This window comes from Ailuropoda melanoleuca, chromosome 7 (genome assembly GCF_002007445.2).
Source record: "Ailuropoda melanoleuca isolate Jingjing chromosome 7, ASM200744v2, whole genome shotgun sequence".
NCBI classification, from domain to species: Eukaryota; Metazoa; Chordata; class Mammalia; order Carnivora; family Ursidae; genus Ailuropoda; species Ailuropoda melanoleuca.
Window position 1 is genome coordinate 50,458,849 of NC_048224.1, and position 15,646 is coordinate 50,474,494.

Consider the following 15,646-nt stretch of genomic DNA (forward strand, 5'->3'; position numbering starts at 1 on the left):
CTGGTTCTCTCTGTCAAAAAAAAAAAAAAAATCTTAAAAAAAAAAAAAAAAAAAGAATGTCCTTAGCAAAGCAGTAAGACTTACTGATTTTAAATCTCAATGCCTGACTATGCAACTTTTTAATATTTTGTGGGACAAAATGGAAAACACACTTAAAGCACTTCTCTACACAGTCTCAAGGAAACGCGCTTTAAGCTACTGTTTGAGTTATAAGGTAAACTAGCAAGTTTTTTCATGGACCACCATTTTACTTGAAAGAACAACAGAAAATTATGATTATTCAGACTTGGATGTTTGACAGTTATTATCTTGAAAGTGAACAAAGTGAGCATGTCATTTCAAGGAAAACAACTGGCAGTATTTGTTGCCAGTGATAAAATTTAAGCCTTTAAATACAAATTAGAATTTTGGAAAATTTGTATCTGCTACTGTGGCCTCACAGCTTCCCGGGAGGTGTTTCCCAGGAGATTAGTAGTGATACTAAGAAAACTGATTTACTGGATTTTATATGATGAAATATGTCCATATTTAGAAAATCTATGTAACTTGTTAAACCAGTATTTTCCAAATGACCAAAGCATGCTGTTACAAAATCATTCATGGATAAAAGACCCATGCAAACTGTAAGGGGATTTTTAATAGAATAGAGAATGAAAAGTTCATTGATATGGTTTCATATTCCACAGTACAACTAACCTTTAAGAAACTACCAACTATTGAGATCTGATACACTATCGAAGAAGAAAGTACAGAATTATCCAAGCTATTAAAATTCTTTTACCGTATATATCTGTATATAGAGGCCAGATTTTCTTCATATACTTCAGCCAAAACATATTGATACAGATAGAATGCAGATGCAGATATATGCAGACATGATAATTCAGTTGTCTTTTTTTTTTTTTTAAGATTTTATTTATTTGACAGAGAGAGAGGGAGAGCACACAAGCAAGGGGGAGTGGCAAGCAGAGGGAGAGTGAGAAAGCAGGCTCCCAGCAGGCTCCCCCAATGCGGGGCTTGATCCCAGGACCCTTCATCCCAGGACCCTGGGATCATGACCCGAGCCGAAGGCAGACACTTAACCAACTGAGCCACCCAGGTGCCTGAAAATTCAGTTGTCTTTTACAAAGCCAGACATTAAAGAGACCTACAAAAATACAAAATTATGTCATTCTTCTCACTAAGGTTTATTTTGTTGTTGGTGGTGGTTTTTTGGGGGAGGGGAACTATAGATATTTTTATAGTTATTTTTACTTTAAAATGCTACTTATGTTGCTATGTAATAGGTTTATCATTTTTATTTTAAATGAATTAATAAATATGTTTAAATGTATCAACTTTAATTTTTTTTTAAGATTTTATTTATTTGAGAGAGAGAGAATGAGCGGTAGGGAGGGACAGAGGGAGAGACAGAGAAGCAGACTCTCCACTGAGCAGGGAGCCCGACGTGGGGCTTGATCCCAGGATCCCATGACCTGAGCCAAAGGCAGACACCTAACCAACTAAGCCATCCAGGTGCCCCTCAACTTCTAATACAGTGAAAGGTGATAGGTATAACCCACATAAACAAAGAGAACCACAATAATTTTTACGAATGTCAATTTTTTTGTGTGGCAAGAGATCTGGATTTTGTTTGTTTTAGTTGGTATAATTTTTTTATGAAAAAATATGGAAATTGAAGTAACATATAGCACAGTCAAGACTTGAATCTGGATCTCTTGATTACATTCATTTTACACCACGATTCCTGTATTCACTAAGACAATGGTTTAGAAAACCCTCACTGCATTATTCCCAGTAGGCAGGAAGTGTGACCAAATAATTACAATATTAATAATAACTGAAATTTGAATGTTACGTATCATGTATTTTTATACTCCTGCTTTCACTTAGCTCTCACAAAAACCCAGTGGTATAGATACAATTAATTACTTACCTCCATCTAGCAGATGAGAAACAGAGGCTAAACCACTTGCCAAAAATCACACAGCTACTACATGGCAAAGTTGGGATTTGAAAATAACACTTCTAACAAAGAGATATTGTCAGCAAAAAAGCTTTCTCATAACTGCCAATCAAAACATTTGTGTGGTCATCAGCAATGGCATTTATGGAAATAAAGGACCTGAGACACTGGCTCAGTACACTATCAGACATAGACAGAACAAAACACTAGCCTGGAGTATGGCCACACAAATTTAGTTCTACACAGAGAATGGCAAGAAAACAAGCAAATAGGGAAATGTGCTAGATATAACCATGCTGCCTCTCTTCCTTACCCATCCAGCATTTCTACCATCACCCATTAAAAAGAAGTGACAGGAGTCAAGGGTGAAGTATTTGTCACTGACATACAGCTGGGGAGTGAAAACTCTTGGCAGGTGTTCTCTAAGCTATAACTCCTCTTCTATGCAAACAAACCCCCAAGCTGAGTCCTAATGGCTTTATCACACTGAGCCTTGACAAGAGCCATCATTAGTGTCCAAATTCCACTTTTTCAAGGCTGATGACATGTGTCAGGCCTTGATTCCTGGTGCCATTCCTGCCTGCCAACTCAGGAAAGGCTTCTGTAATGCCTTTGGCTTTTTTGAAATACCTCAAGTCACAAGACAGCAGCTGACACCAACTCCCTCCCAGAGGATGGACACTTGGCCAGGAGCCCAAGCTGAAGTGGATCTGGAGGTTCTTGATTTTTACTGAAATAGTTTCTACCTTCTCACTGGCAATTAAAATAAATTCCTCCCCTGAGAGCAGCCAGAGGTTCTGCAAGCCTCTTCCATCCAGTAGTAGTCACCTTTGATTAGACAGAAGTGTTAAAGTGTAGCAGCAGCTGATAAATGTCAGAGCCTGAAGGGCCTTCACACCTTTTGATCTCTTACAGCTATTCCTCATTTCATATCATGGGCAGTTTTTATGCCAACACCGCTCAGCATCGCTTACTTAGTCAAATACTTCAGGCCAGGATGCTAAATTCAAGTCAATGGTCCATTTGCACTAGTTCTGGGTGTATCCCTAAGGCGAAGATGTTTGACCTGCCAGGGAGACAGATTTGAAGTATTTTTCAGATGGCCAACAGGACATTAGGAAACTTCTGAAAAAAGCATGCTTTTTCATGATGGAGAGGCAGTGTCACATAAGTAAACAGAAATGTGCGTGCGCGCACACACAGTCAAGGATTTTAATTCTGACCCACTATATGACTTTGGGTCTTCATTTCCCCTCTAAATCCATTTCCTCAGGGTGCCGGGGTGGCACAGTTGGTTAAGCATCTGCCTTCAGCTCAGATCATGATTCCCAGGGTCCTGGGACTGAGCCTAACATTGGGCTCTCTGCTCAGGTGGGAGCCTGCTTCTCACTCTCCCTCTGCCTGCCGCTCCCCCTGCTTGTGCTCTCGCTGTCAAATAAATAAATAAAACCTTTTAAAACAAATCCATTTCCTCACCTGTTAATGAGAAGTCTTAGCCTAAATCAGAGATTCCCAAATGTCCATGAAATGGCAATATCAGAATCCCCTGGGGGATTTTGAAAACTATAAAACCCATTCCTAGAGTATCTGATTTCCTAGGTTTAGGGCAATGCCTAGGTATTATTTGCAATCCACTTTTCCCATCATTGCACTTTTAATTCTGATGCAAAGTCATATTTGGAAATCGCTACTAAATGACCTCTAAGACTCCTGATAGCTTTGAAAGTTCTAAAACTATAGATTGGAATTTATTTTCTATTCTTTCATCCCAGGATTTTCCCCCTATCCTTGATTAGCATTCCTATGCAAGCATCAGGATTGTCCAATTTCAGGTAAGCAATGGAGAAATAAGTCTAAAATCAGTATGCCACATATTAATAGCTTACCAACCTACACAGTACTATTTCATTTATGAAACTATGAGGTAGACCTACACAAAGCTTTTTAGAAAATATACACTGAAAAATAAAACCTTTAAGACATCATATTTTGCAAAGATTCAACTATTTGCTGGAAATAGCCAAGAAAATCAACATTTAAAAAGCATTTTACCTAGGGGCACCTGGGTGGCTCAGTTGGTTAAGTGTCCGACTTTTGATATCAGCTCAGGTCTTGATCTCCAGGTCGTGAGTTCAAGCCTAGAGTCGGGCTCCACGCTGGGTGTGGAGCCTACATACATAATACAAAAATAATAAAAAGCATTTTCCCTAAATGTTCTAAATAGTAAGTTAGTTATAGGACGAATATGTCTAATTACCTATAACTTTTAACATCTTAACATTATAATCTATCTGAAACAATAAACTTTATAAAAACAGACATCAAGTTTTTAAAGCCTATAAACTGTCATATGATTAAATTTAACCCAATAAACTAAAATATGTCAGAGAAAGAAATACATATTCTTATATTATTGGTAGATCAGCGTTTCATCATTGTAAAAAAGGAAAGATTGAGTCCTTCCTTGATCACTGTTCATCTTTATTTCATTAACTGGTTATTGCAAAACACATGCCTCTTGGCTCTCAAGGACTTTTAAAATCTCTGCCAACACTTTTCACACACTGCAATAAAACCCAAGATTCTTTCCACCTCATTCCTTAATGCTCATGAATATTAACTACTGCATGATTTTGATTCCTATTTCTTTTATGACTTTATAGTCCCAACTCACTTAATGTACTCACTCATTCAGGTCAGCTGAACAACAGTCCTTGGTACAGAGTTACTTAAAAGAGTTGTTCACTGATTACAGATACCCTGTGAATTAATTTACCATGGAAAAATGAAGTCCTGCTTCCTGTGGGTTTACAAAATAATCTGAAATAGTAATATCTTAAACATATTAAGTCATTGTAACTAGGGGATGGAAAATTCAGATGGTCCTTAGAATATTTTGATAGGTTTTGAAAAGAAATGTCCCATTTGAAAAGAAATAGTCTTTTGGCACTAGGCCAATGTGCTATTTCAGTGAGTTGGCCTGCCCACCTCCTCTTGTCTTCCCAACTCATAAAATATCTGAAATAACCTGATATAAAGTTGCCATGTCAAAAAGTAAAATGTTCCAAACTATAGAGTTTAAATTTCTCTTTCTACCTTTCGATTGTCTGGTAAAACCTCAAGCAAGCTAAATATAAGAATATCCAATAATTCCATATACAACTGCAATCTTTAGCATACTCTTCCCAAATACTCAAGTAAACATTCTGAATCCAGCAGTCTTTGTAAGCACTGCCTTGAAACAACACATTCTCTCAGCCTAACTTAAGGCCAGAATTAGTAGTCATAGTCCTGGGATCCAAACCAAATGGCTGCTGAAGTGGGGAGAGGAGAGGAACTGTCACAAAGTAAGTTAAATTCATTCAAATATTTGTGTAACTTCTCATCTGGCAACTTCTTTTAGAAATTCTAATTGTATACTAAGTGCAAATTTACTAATTAATGGTTGGTATCTGCAATTGAGTACAGAAATTGATGAAGCCTAGTAACTACTTTTCCAGGGATCATCCCTGCCAGTTATCACTGGTTGTATCGCACAGGTTATAGCATAGGGAACAATGTGACTAGATGATGATGACAGGTTGCAAAAGCAGCAACACTGCACCAGTGACAAGGCTAGATGGTAAAATCTTGGTCTACAGCTCTGTTCAGAATTTCCTAACCTGAAGTTTATAGGGAGGCTATGGATGGGTCCTTAGATTCCAAAACTGAAACTGCTTTCAAAATTTTGTGTTTATGTGCATATATTTAGGGAGAGAATCTATAGCCTTCTGGAAAGTTTTTAATTATATTATCTAATTTAATCCTCACAAGCAATATGAGGGAGGTACTTCTATACTATTATTCTTATTTTAACAGATTGAGGAATTTGAAGCTCAAGGGAGCTAAAAACTTTTCCTAAGGTCACAAAGAATGTGGTAGAGAATTAATTTCAAAAATGTCTTTGAAACATGCATATACATATATACATATGCAATGCAATAGCTATTCAGAAGTTGTTTTAACTATAAAATAAGGGTTTTACATTAGTGTAAATGGACTAAAACCAGATTATGGATAAAATATGCAATTTAATATGGTAATATGTAAATACATTGTAAATGATATTAAGAATTTAAATCATTTTGAAACAACATATAGAAATACATATAAATTTTAACGTGTCATGTGCTGTTTTACACACTTACCGTATATTACCTCATTTAGTTCTCACAATAGTTCTTTTTTTTTTTTTTAAGATTTTATTTATTTAATTGTCAGAGAGAGAGAGCACAACCAGGGAGAGCAGCAGGCAGAGGGAGAAGCAGGCTCCCCACTGAGCAAGGAGCCCAGTGTGGGGACTCGATTCCAGGACCCTGGGACCATAACCTGAGCCAAAGGCAGACGCTTAACAGACTGAGCCACACAGGCATCCCTCACAATAGTTCTATGAGGTAGACACTATCATTATCTCCATTTTATAGATAAGGAAACAGAGAAGTTAAGTAATTTGCCCAAGGTCACATAGCCAGTTAAGTTGCAAAGTCAAAATTCTGGCTCCAAATCTGTACTCTTTACTATGCTATAATATTACTTCTCCAAACACTTATATATGAAAAATTTAAACTATGGTCACTCTAAAGGAAAAAAAGAGAAAAGCCAAATAAGAACCCAATTTGGAAAAGTCTACCATGATAAGGTATTTCATTTATTCTATTTTAGCACATATGGACCAAGAGCAATGAGAAAAGAGAAATCTAGAAATTATATTTGCATGCTACTTTCACATGCACGATCTCATTTGATTTTCACAGCTGTGTGCACAAGGCAAGCGCTATCTGTCCCACATCTTAAAGATGAGTTAACTGATGCTGAGAGGTTAATCCCCCCACTCATCATTACCTGAACTTTCCTGCCTCTAGGACTTCCTGTGCAGAGTCTTCCCTTTATTGGAGTATCTTTCCTTCTCTGTCTAGCAAAAATTCAACTATACATTTGAGTCCCAGATCAGATGTGACCCTCAGATATATCTTTCCTGGCACTTTTGGGCAGAATTAACCCTTTTCTCTAGTCTCCTTTAACATGCTTTGTACCATTCCACCAGCATAGCAATCATTCTCTTTGTCATCAGCTATGTCTTTGTCTGGTTCCCTGGGCAGAGGGGCTCCATGATGGCGAGGACTGTACGTAAGAGAAAGGATCCTAGGATTTCACTGCCGAATTAGCAAAAGGATAAAGCAGAACACCAGCTGTANTGGGCAGAGGGGCTCCATGATGGCGAGGACTGTACGTAAGAGAAAGGATCCTAGGATTTCACTGCCGAATTAGCAAAAGGATAAAGCAGAACACCAGCTGTCTGAATAAGAGAAACATGGATTCATGCTGACATGCTGTTGTCATCTTTATAACTTAAGAATTTGTCCTCTAAGTTAGTAGCATTACCCCCAAACACTTCTAGAGGCGCTGCCTGCATAATGCTTGGGATGTATCTGGATACACAGCCACCTGAGATAATGACTCCTCTTCTCTTCTATGCTACTAATCCCTCAAATATATTGTTTTATTGAGTTTATGATTCTTGTTTCTTTCAAGTATATCAAGAGGCCTCATGAGGACTATGAAAACAATTACATCTCCAATGTGGGTTTCAGTATTTCGTAGTAACTCTGGAAAAGGAAAAGAGGTAAGTAAAACAGTAAAGGATGGCATGATGAATTTTGACAAGCTCAAAACCAATCTAAATCAAGAATGAAATAGACTAACTTATTAAATTTGTAGTTTCTATAACTCTTGGCTAATTTAACCCTTAATGTTTTTAACCCTTAGACTTCATCCTTGCATTAAATACATAAACCCTTTAGCAAACTCATTTAAAATACCCAATGTGTACTTCAAACTTGCCTGATGACAAAAACTTAAAGGACTTAAAGCAAATTAAAGGAGTGAGGACGATGGTGGCCTTCCCTTCCGTGAAAAGTAATTATCTCCAGTGCAGTGGGAAATACCCCTATGTCATTCTAGAAACTTACCTTTCACTCTGCTCTAGCTTTTCAAATCTATGAAAAGCATTCTTCTTAGAACGCCATGAATTTAATCAATGGTATTTTGTAAACATCTAATGGCTTGGAGCAGCAGAAGTCAGTATTTTTTTAAAGTCTGAACATCTGTCCAAATGGTATAAGACATTCACATCTCTTCATACTATCAGACCAAGGGGAAGACTATTTAAAGGAAACACATTAAAGAGCTTTTAAACTACTACACAGTAACAGTTGCTTGATTTTTTGTTGTTGTTTGTATACAATTCACTGTCATAACACTGAGAATTCAACAAAGCTGGCTAACTGGAGTGTTTTGACAGAGGGTAAAATAATTAAATTGACATAGAATGTAAACGGTTTACATTCAAACCAAATTCTCAGTGGTTGATTTTTTTTTTAATGGGTACCATTTGGCTGCTTTAAAAATGAATTTGAGAAGAGTCACCCTTTAATATTTAAACCTAAAGCAAATGACAATAATTATCCCTGATTAAAGATTAACCTTAAGTCAGCCAGCAGTTCTATAAGCCTTTCTTCTACTGAGCGCTCCTCAATCCCTCCCATAATAAAAACCTACATTCTGAAACCCCCGAACCCTACCCATATAATTAATTCATTTTCCAGATTTTTAATCAAGGACATTCAGTAGCCAATAAGAAATAACCAGTATGTCCATAATGCACCAATACTCTTTATGCCAAAGCAAAGACACCTAACATTTTAGTTAGTGTGACCTTACAGAGAAGAAATGCAGGCTTTCTACTAGGTGATAGGGTTTTTGTTTTTGTTTTTTCAGTATGGAAAATAACTTATAGACCACCACTGAACTTCTGTGGCAGCTTAGTGAATCAGGATCTCAGCTAGAGAGATCACCAATTTTGAAGGTCAATTTTTTTCATCTTCCTCCATGAAAAATTTCACCTACAGACCCACCTACTATTTATACAGGCAAACAAGAAGAAAATGTTTACTAGTTTGACATAGCTCTCACTGAAGATGCTACTTCCAGATATATAACAGTAAGTTCTGTGGTGGACAAGGAAAGAGGTGATGTGATCAGTGAGCTGTGCATTCAAAAAACCCAGTATTCCAGTTCTGGCTTAGAACAGTGACTCCTGGCTATGTAACTTTGTGCAAATCACTTCATCTCTCTAAGATTCAGTTTTTTCATGAGTTACAAGTGGGTTATTTTGAATTTAAAGAGATAAAAATATACAAATCCCAGGACATAACAGAGTCCACAATATATGTTGATTTCTTTTACCCATGCCCTTTAATAATTAACCTACTATAAAATGAGGCACTTGACATTTCCCAGAATTAAAAAAATAGTACCATTCAAAGCCATTTTCTCAGCCATCCATTGGAGTCTGCTTGTATAAATAACTGCAGTCTCACAAATTCATTAAGTTCATTAGCTCTGTGCTGTACACAAATTGATTTCATAATCTAAATACTCTCAACTTGAAAACTGGAAAAGAACATGAGAACCTCTATCAGCAGTGGTTTCACTGCTCATTGGCTCCTGTAACATGGGTACAGGCTGAAGAAGGGCTGCCAGGGCCAGAACCCAGCCTTCAGAGGACTCCAAAGAACATTCAACGCTGTCGGTGAGTTTGGGATTTGAAAAAACCACCGACCGTTGACTGTACCTTGGGGTCCTTACAAACAACACTACATTTCCTGAAGCAAAAAAGCAGGCTGCATCTCTTCACATATCACATAAGATCACCAGAACCAGTCCTGCTGCCTGTCCCCCAAAGACGGTCCAGTGAATTTTTTAAGAGCTCCCCCTATTTCTATTGCCCATTGTTCCCTGCTTTGTGTTGTGTTTTTGACAAACAAGTGTTTTATTTCAACAAGAGAAGAAGAATTCCACTATAATACCTAATGTACTTAAAATGTCTCCTAGAAATATGTCACTCTGGGGAGAAACAGGATACAGCGAGGAGAGACATTAAAAATAAGTATTTCGGTTTTGAGCAAAATCCAATTAAGTATTTTACACCCATTTCTCCCACATCCCCTCAAAACTTTAATTAAGGGCAAGAGAAGGGTTTAATAAGCCAAAATAGCATACAACTGTCTAATGTCTGTACAATTCTTATCACATTCTACCTCCAATTACAGTTAATATGGTTAAATTTGACGGCCCTGTTAGAATACAAGCTGCTTGAAAGCAACTATTGCCTCACTATTTCTATTCACACATATGCTTATTTAAATGTTTGTTAAATGCAAGTAAAAAGTCAGGTCTGGAGGCAGAGCTCTGGGAGGAATCTCCCGAACTAGCTATGTGACCACATGCAACTTTCTGAGTTTCCAAGTTTTCTCATGTCTAAAACAGGAGATAATAAGAACACTTACTTCATGGAGTTTTGAGATTCAATCAGATAATATATAAAGTGCTTTGTATCATTTCAAGCACACAGTAAACAATATATGTAAACTACTATTATTATTTAACCCAAAACATAATCTGTGGTAATTTACCTTGAAAAGCACTCATATTTCTCAGTCCAAAACAGAGAGGAAGGGCTAGGACCCTTAACTCTTGTTTCTATCTACGAGGTACGCAAGCACTGCCTTGTGGTCACAGAGCTACCTGTTACCTTCTCCGTGAGCTCCTTCCATTCTCTGAACCATAGTTCCTCATTTTAAAGAATCTCCCAATTGTAGTATCAGTGTGACCTATAATTATGTGGGCCCTCAATCACTGGTTATTAAGAGAGATACCAGACCCAGACCTCAAAGAACGAGTGTGGAAAAGAAGAGCCAGGAACTCAGGAGGGCCGAGGCAACTCCACCAAATGGAAACACTGATGGCTGCACTCAACATTCATTGCTGTCGGTGGGTTTGAGTCTGAATCAACTCACTGATCAATGAATGCAAACTGCGGACCAAACAACCTAAGGGAAGCAAAAGCAGAGTCACCTGAGTGCATCAGCTACCGTGCTGGGGGGGAGCTGCTGCTGTCTCCAATATACCAGCTAAAGCCTCTCTTGGTCTCTGTGGTTCTAATATGAAATAAGTATTCTAAATTTCTAGTGCTTTACTTTTTATTTTTAAAAAATGTTCTAGAATTAAAGAAATGATATTTTATAAGAACAAACTATTTACCTTGACATCACACCATGTTAAAAAACCAATGCTTTCATAATTTAAATAAAAAAACCCATATACTCATCATTTAAAATTCAAGTATTAAAATATATAAAGTAAAAAATATCCCTTTCTTCATCATCTTCCATTTCCCCAATGGAAATCACCTATATATATAATAATAAGTTTAATAATTTGTTATAATCAATAAACTTGTTTATTATATTATCTAGTATTATTAAAATAATAAATATCATAAACTATACACTTATTTTATATCCTTAGAGACCTTTATCCATGCACATACAAATGGATACATATCTATAATTTTGTGGGGCTTTTGAGAGGTGGCTTAAACAAAAATGAGCTCACTTTATATTTACTGCTGTATAATCTGCTTTTTCACTCAGTTATACCAGCCAGCTATTATAGACAGCCTTCTGCAACAATCTTGCTATATTGTACTGGTTCTTTTACTATATAGTATGCCTCAGTATGAAGGCCCTGGTTATTGCTATCCAAACGTACTTAATCTCTTTTGACCAAAACTATGAGGATCATTCACTCTGACCTTTGCAAGCCATGTCCCTCAAACAAGAAAAGAACTTAAGTGAAATGGGAAATGCACATCATTTTTCTAAACAAAATGTAAAATATAGTACCAATTCTCTGACTTCTATAACATAAAATGAGATGAGCCACTAAATCTTTCATGATAATCACAGGAAAACAAACCTTGGTCACCAATAATTTAATCATACACTTAAGTCTGAGACAGAGAAAAAGAGATTCTCATAGCAGAAGTCAAATTAAATAAAGCAGTAGGAAAAGAGTCTTATCAAGGTAGCTTCCAAAACCGGGGACAGGAAGGAAGTAGAAGTGCAGGTATAATGACACAAGGACTAAAAAGAGAAATTAAAGCCAAGAGAAAAATACAAAAAAAAAAAAAAATGAGGAATTCAAGAAAAATAGAGGGTTCAGGCCAGTGTTTCCCAGTCTGGTTGTATATCAGAATCATCTGGACTAGTTGCTTTGAAAAATGCAGATTCCTGAGTTCTACCCTAGACCAGATGTAGGGTCCTAGAATCTCTATTTTATTATACCAAGCATTCTAGGCATTATTTTTCAACCACCAATTACTTCCAAATTTTCTGAAAACATTAGAAAAGAATGCCCAACATGTTTTTTGAAAAATGTACACCTGAACAAGCATGCCATTTATTTATTTACACAGAGAATCTATTAATAGTCTTTAAATATGCCAATAAAAAAATAACCCATTTCAGCCACCAAAATCCTATGCAGTTTCTCCTGGATGTAACTAAATGCTACATGGGTGCTTGGGTGGCTCAGTTGGTTGAGCATCTGCCTTCTGCTCCGGTCATGATCCCAGGATCCTGAGATTCACCCCCCCACCCTTGTTTGGGCTCCCTGCTCAGCGGGGAGCCTGCTTCTCCCTCTCCCTCTGCCGGCCACTGCCCCTGATTGTGCTCTCTGTCAAAAAAATAAATAAAACATTTAAGAAATAACAAAACTAAATACTACAGAAAGGGAAACAATTATGTGAGTTTAAGAGTATTTTTGCAGCTAAGATTGTAAATAAATACCCGCAATAGAGAAAATATGTGGCATTGACAGAGAACATAAGGAGAACAGTTCAGAGACCATGTTAGGGAGTCATGAGGAACATCACTGAAAAGGTAAAAAGGACAAATTACAGAAGACTTGCGAGCCAGGTAAAAATACTTAGAATTAGTGCAACAAGGAGGCACTTCAAGCGCTGAGCTCCAAAAAGAGATAATGAAATCAAGACTTTGAGAAGACTGACCAGGTATATGAAGTGGGAGGAAAGGAAGAGAGATGTGAAAGAGACAAAAAGAGAGAAAGGAGAGAGCGAGAGAGAGTGAGAGAGAGAGAGAGAAATCTGTTGCACAAATGAGCTGAACTAAAACTGAGGCAGCAGGAGTAGAAATTTCGAAAGTATATCTCCAAAAAACATTTTTGCTTTTGTTTTTGGTTGTTTTCTGTTTTTCAAAATAGATTTCTATTTTAGTACTATGTGGTTACTGAAAAAGTCATACCAAAGAGAGAAATTTAAAGTCCACTAGTTGGCCCCCTCCCATTATTCTGTTCCGTGTATAATATGCTCCCAGATATATCAAAGATGTTGAAAATACATGTATTTGTATTTAGAGGAAAATAGCACAAATTATACATATTGTTCTGGAATCTTTTTTCACTTTAAATATTGTGGCCATCTTTCCAGGTCAATAGACCAGATCCACCTTCCAAGGAATTGGCTCAAAGAGAAAAGATAGCAAGGAGTCATGAATGGTGCCTAACTTTCTTGACTAATTAGGAGCCTGGAGTGCACTAAGAAATGAGCAATTTCAAAATGGAGAAAAAGAGAAGTTCATTTTTTGCAAAGAGGATACACATTTGTGATTTACAAGCATAAAGCTAAGAGTGAATGAGCTAAGTATAGAAAGAAAGATTTTTCTTTTATTGAACACAAATAGTTATTGGACACATACCATGTACCTGGACTTCAACAGAAGCCAGGAGATGTGGAGGTAACCAAGTACATAGTGCAAACGGCAGACCAAATTCTAATGACCAAATAATTTCAAGTGTGAAAAGGTCTACAAAAGGAAAATCAAGGTACTATGGGAGCAAATAATAGAAGGGACCAATCCAGTCTTGAAGGTGAGAAAGGCCTGGGAAGTGACCTCAAGAAAATGATGTTTAAGTGAAGACTTGAAGGATAAATGTAATGACCTGGGTGAGAGAGGTGGGGTGAGTATTCTGGGCAAAGGGAAAGAATGGCATGCCTACAGCCCCAAGGTGCATAGTGCCTGCACAAAACTGAAAATGCGGCTGAAACACACAAAAGATGGAGAAGCGGTCTGGTGATAGGCCTGGAGAAAGTAGGAATTTAAAAAGTTACTGACAGTCTTGCAGAGAACAATTTTGGAGTGATAGTCACAGAAGAAAATAGATTTCTGGAAAGGTAGTAGTGAAGAGCTTGAGCTAAATAAGGGTAAAAATTTCAGCTACATGACTTATCAACTATGTAAATCTGTAAAAGTTACTCTTTAAGTCTGTTTCATCTGTAAACAGGAGATATGATTATAGTATTTGCTTCACAAGGCTACTTGTGAAGAATACATGTAAATTATTTCACACAGAGCTTGACACAACAAAATATTAAAATGTGCATACACACCTATGCACAAGCAGACACTGATAGGAAGTAAAAAGCAGACTGGAAGTTCAAACAGACCAGAACCAAAAATGATAACAACTGAAATCTTTAAGTTGTAGAATTAAAGGTGATTTTTATGTTTATTATTTATAACTCATCTATGCCTTCCAAGTGTTTAGAAATAAGCATAAACTATTTCAACAATTAACAAAAATCATTTTTAAATGTCTTTTTTTTAAAAGCAAAGATTTCTTTTAGATGCAAGATCTACCTATGTTTGCCTGAAAAGCAAATGGAAGAATCCACAGTGGAAAAGGAAGAAAAGATGGACTATTTTTATCAAGAAAGGGAACGTGTAGAGAGCACAGCTACAAGGATAGTAGAAAGTGACAGGTTCCAGGTCCATGTGGATGTGGTCCCTTTGGAGGGCAGACAACATCAGCCTCAGAGAATGAAAATGATGAAGGAAATTCCAGCCTACTTCTGTTCTCTCAGGCTGTTATCTCCGTAAAATCCAACTGGACCTTGTAATCCTGTATCTTGGCAAGGAGCCTGGCAGGGAGTAGACACTCAGCAATTGTTGGTCAAATGAATTTCCTTATGATTTCTGGCACAGTTATATTTATTACTCAGGAAGTAGTCTGCTCCTTGAACCAAGCACTGGATACCTTCAAACCATTTGTGCCATGAATTATAGTTCCAACCCAGGTATACTTTTAATAACTACCAGATACCAGGTTTGTCCTTGATTTACCATACTTGTTATAGAACCCCTGAACTTACAGTTTAGTCTAACTTCCCCTCCTTTTCTTCAGACTAAATCTACTGAAAACATGTACGATCAGCCAAAATTACACGCCCCTTCTGCTTCTCTTCCCAGTAAACAGTTGAGGCAAAACAAAGAGTATAAAAGAAATGGTTTAGAATATGGAGTCAGAAAACTTGAATTTAAGTCCAACTCTGCCATAGTTGTGTGCTCTTGCACAAGTGAGTCACCCTGTAAACTTTCCTTCCCTGTAAAATGGGAACTAAGAATAACTCTCTTATCTCGCAGGATTATTGTGAGGCCTCAGCAAAAAAACAGTGAAAAGTACAGGACATAGCAATACAGCCCAAAGCATCTCAGTATGTGATGGTACCACTCCATGGGCTCTCCTCTTTCAGTAGACAAGATACCCTCATTCCTCAACCTCTCACCTACTCGTCAGTCTGCAGCACATATTTGCAAGATGTCTGGCTGGGATTGATCTATAACCTGGGGCTGAAAATAAGCATTTTTCTCTATGTAAGCATCATCTCCCTAGACAGTCCATCAGAGCTACACTCCCAACAGTTGAGTCAGTTCTCCCAAA

The 15,646-nt window shown here is 37.2% G+C and overlaps 1 protein-coding gene and 1 long non-coding RNA gene across 6 annotated transcripts in view; one reads left to right on the plus strand and one right to left on the minus strand.

The window, feature by feature from the left end:
• Nucleotides 1-15,646, minus strand: part of NR6A1 (nuclear receptor subfamily 6 group A member 1) — a 220,917-nt gene that overhangs the window by 143,178 nt on the left and 62,093 nt on the right. The gene's annotated exons all lie outside the window — the stretch shown is intronic.
• LOC117803027 overlaps nucleotides 1-15,646 on the plus strand; it is a 62,480-nt gene that overhangs the window by 26,154 nt on the left and 20,680 nt on the right. The window contains exon 2 of the long non-coding RNA XR_004626581.1: nucleotides 7,538-7,628. This is a non-coding gene — a long non-coding RNA (uncharacterized LOC117803027). The remainder of the gene's footprint in view (nucleotides 1-7,537; nucleotides 7,629-15,646) is intronic.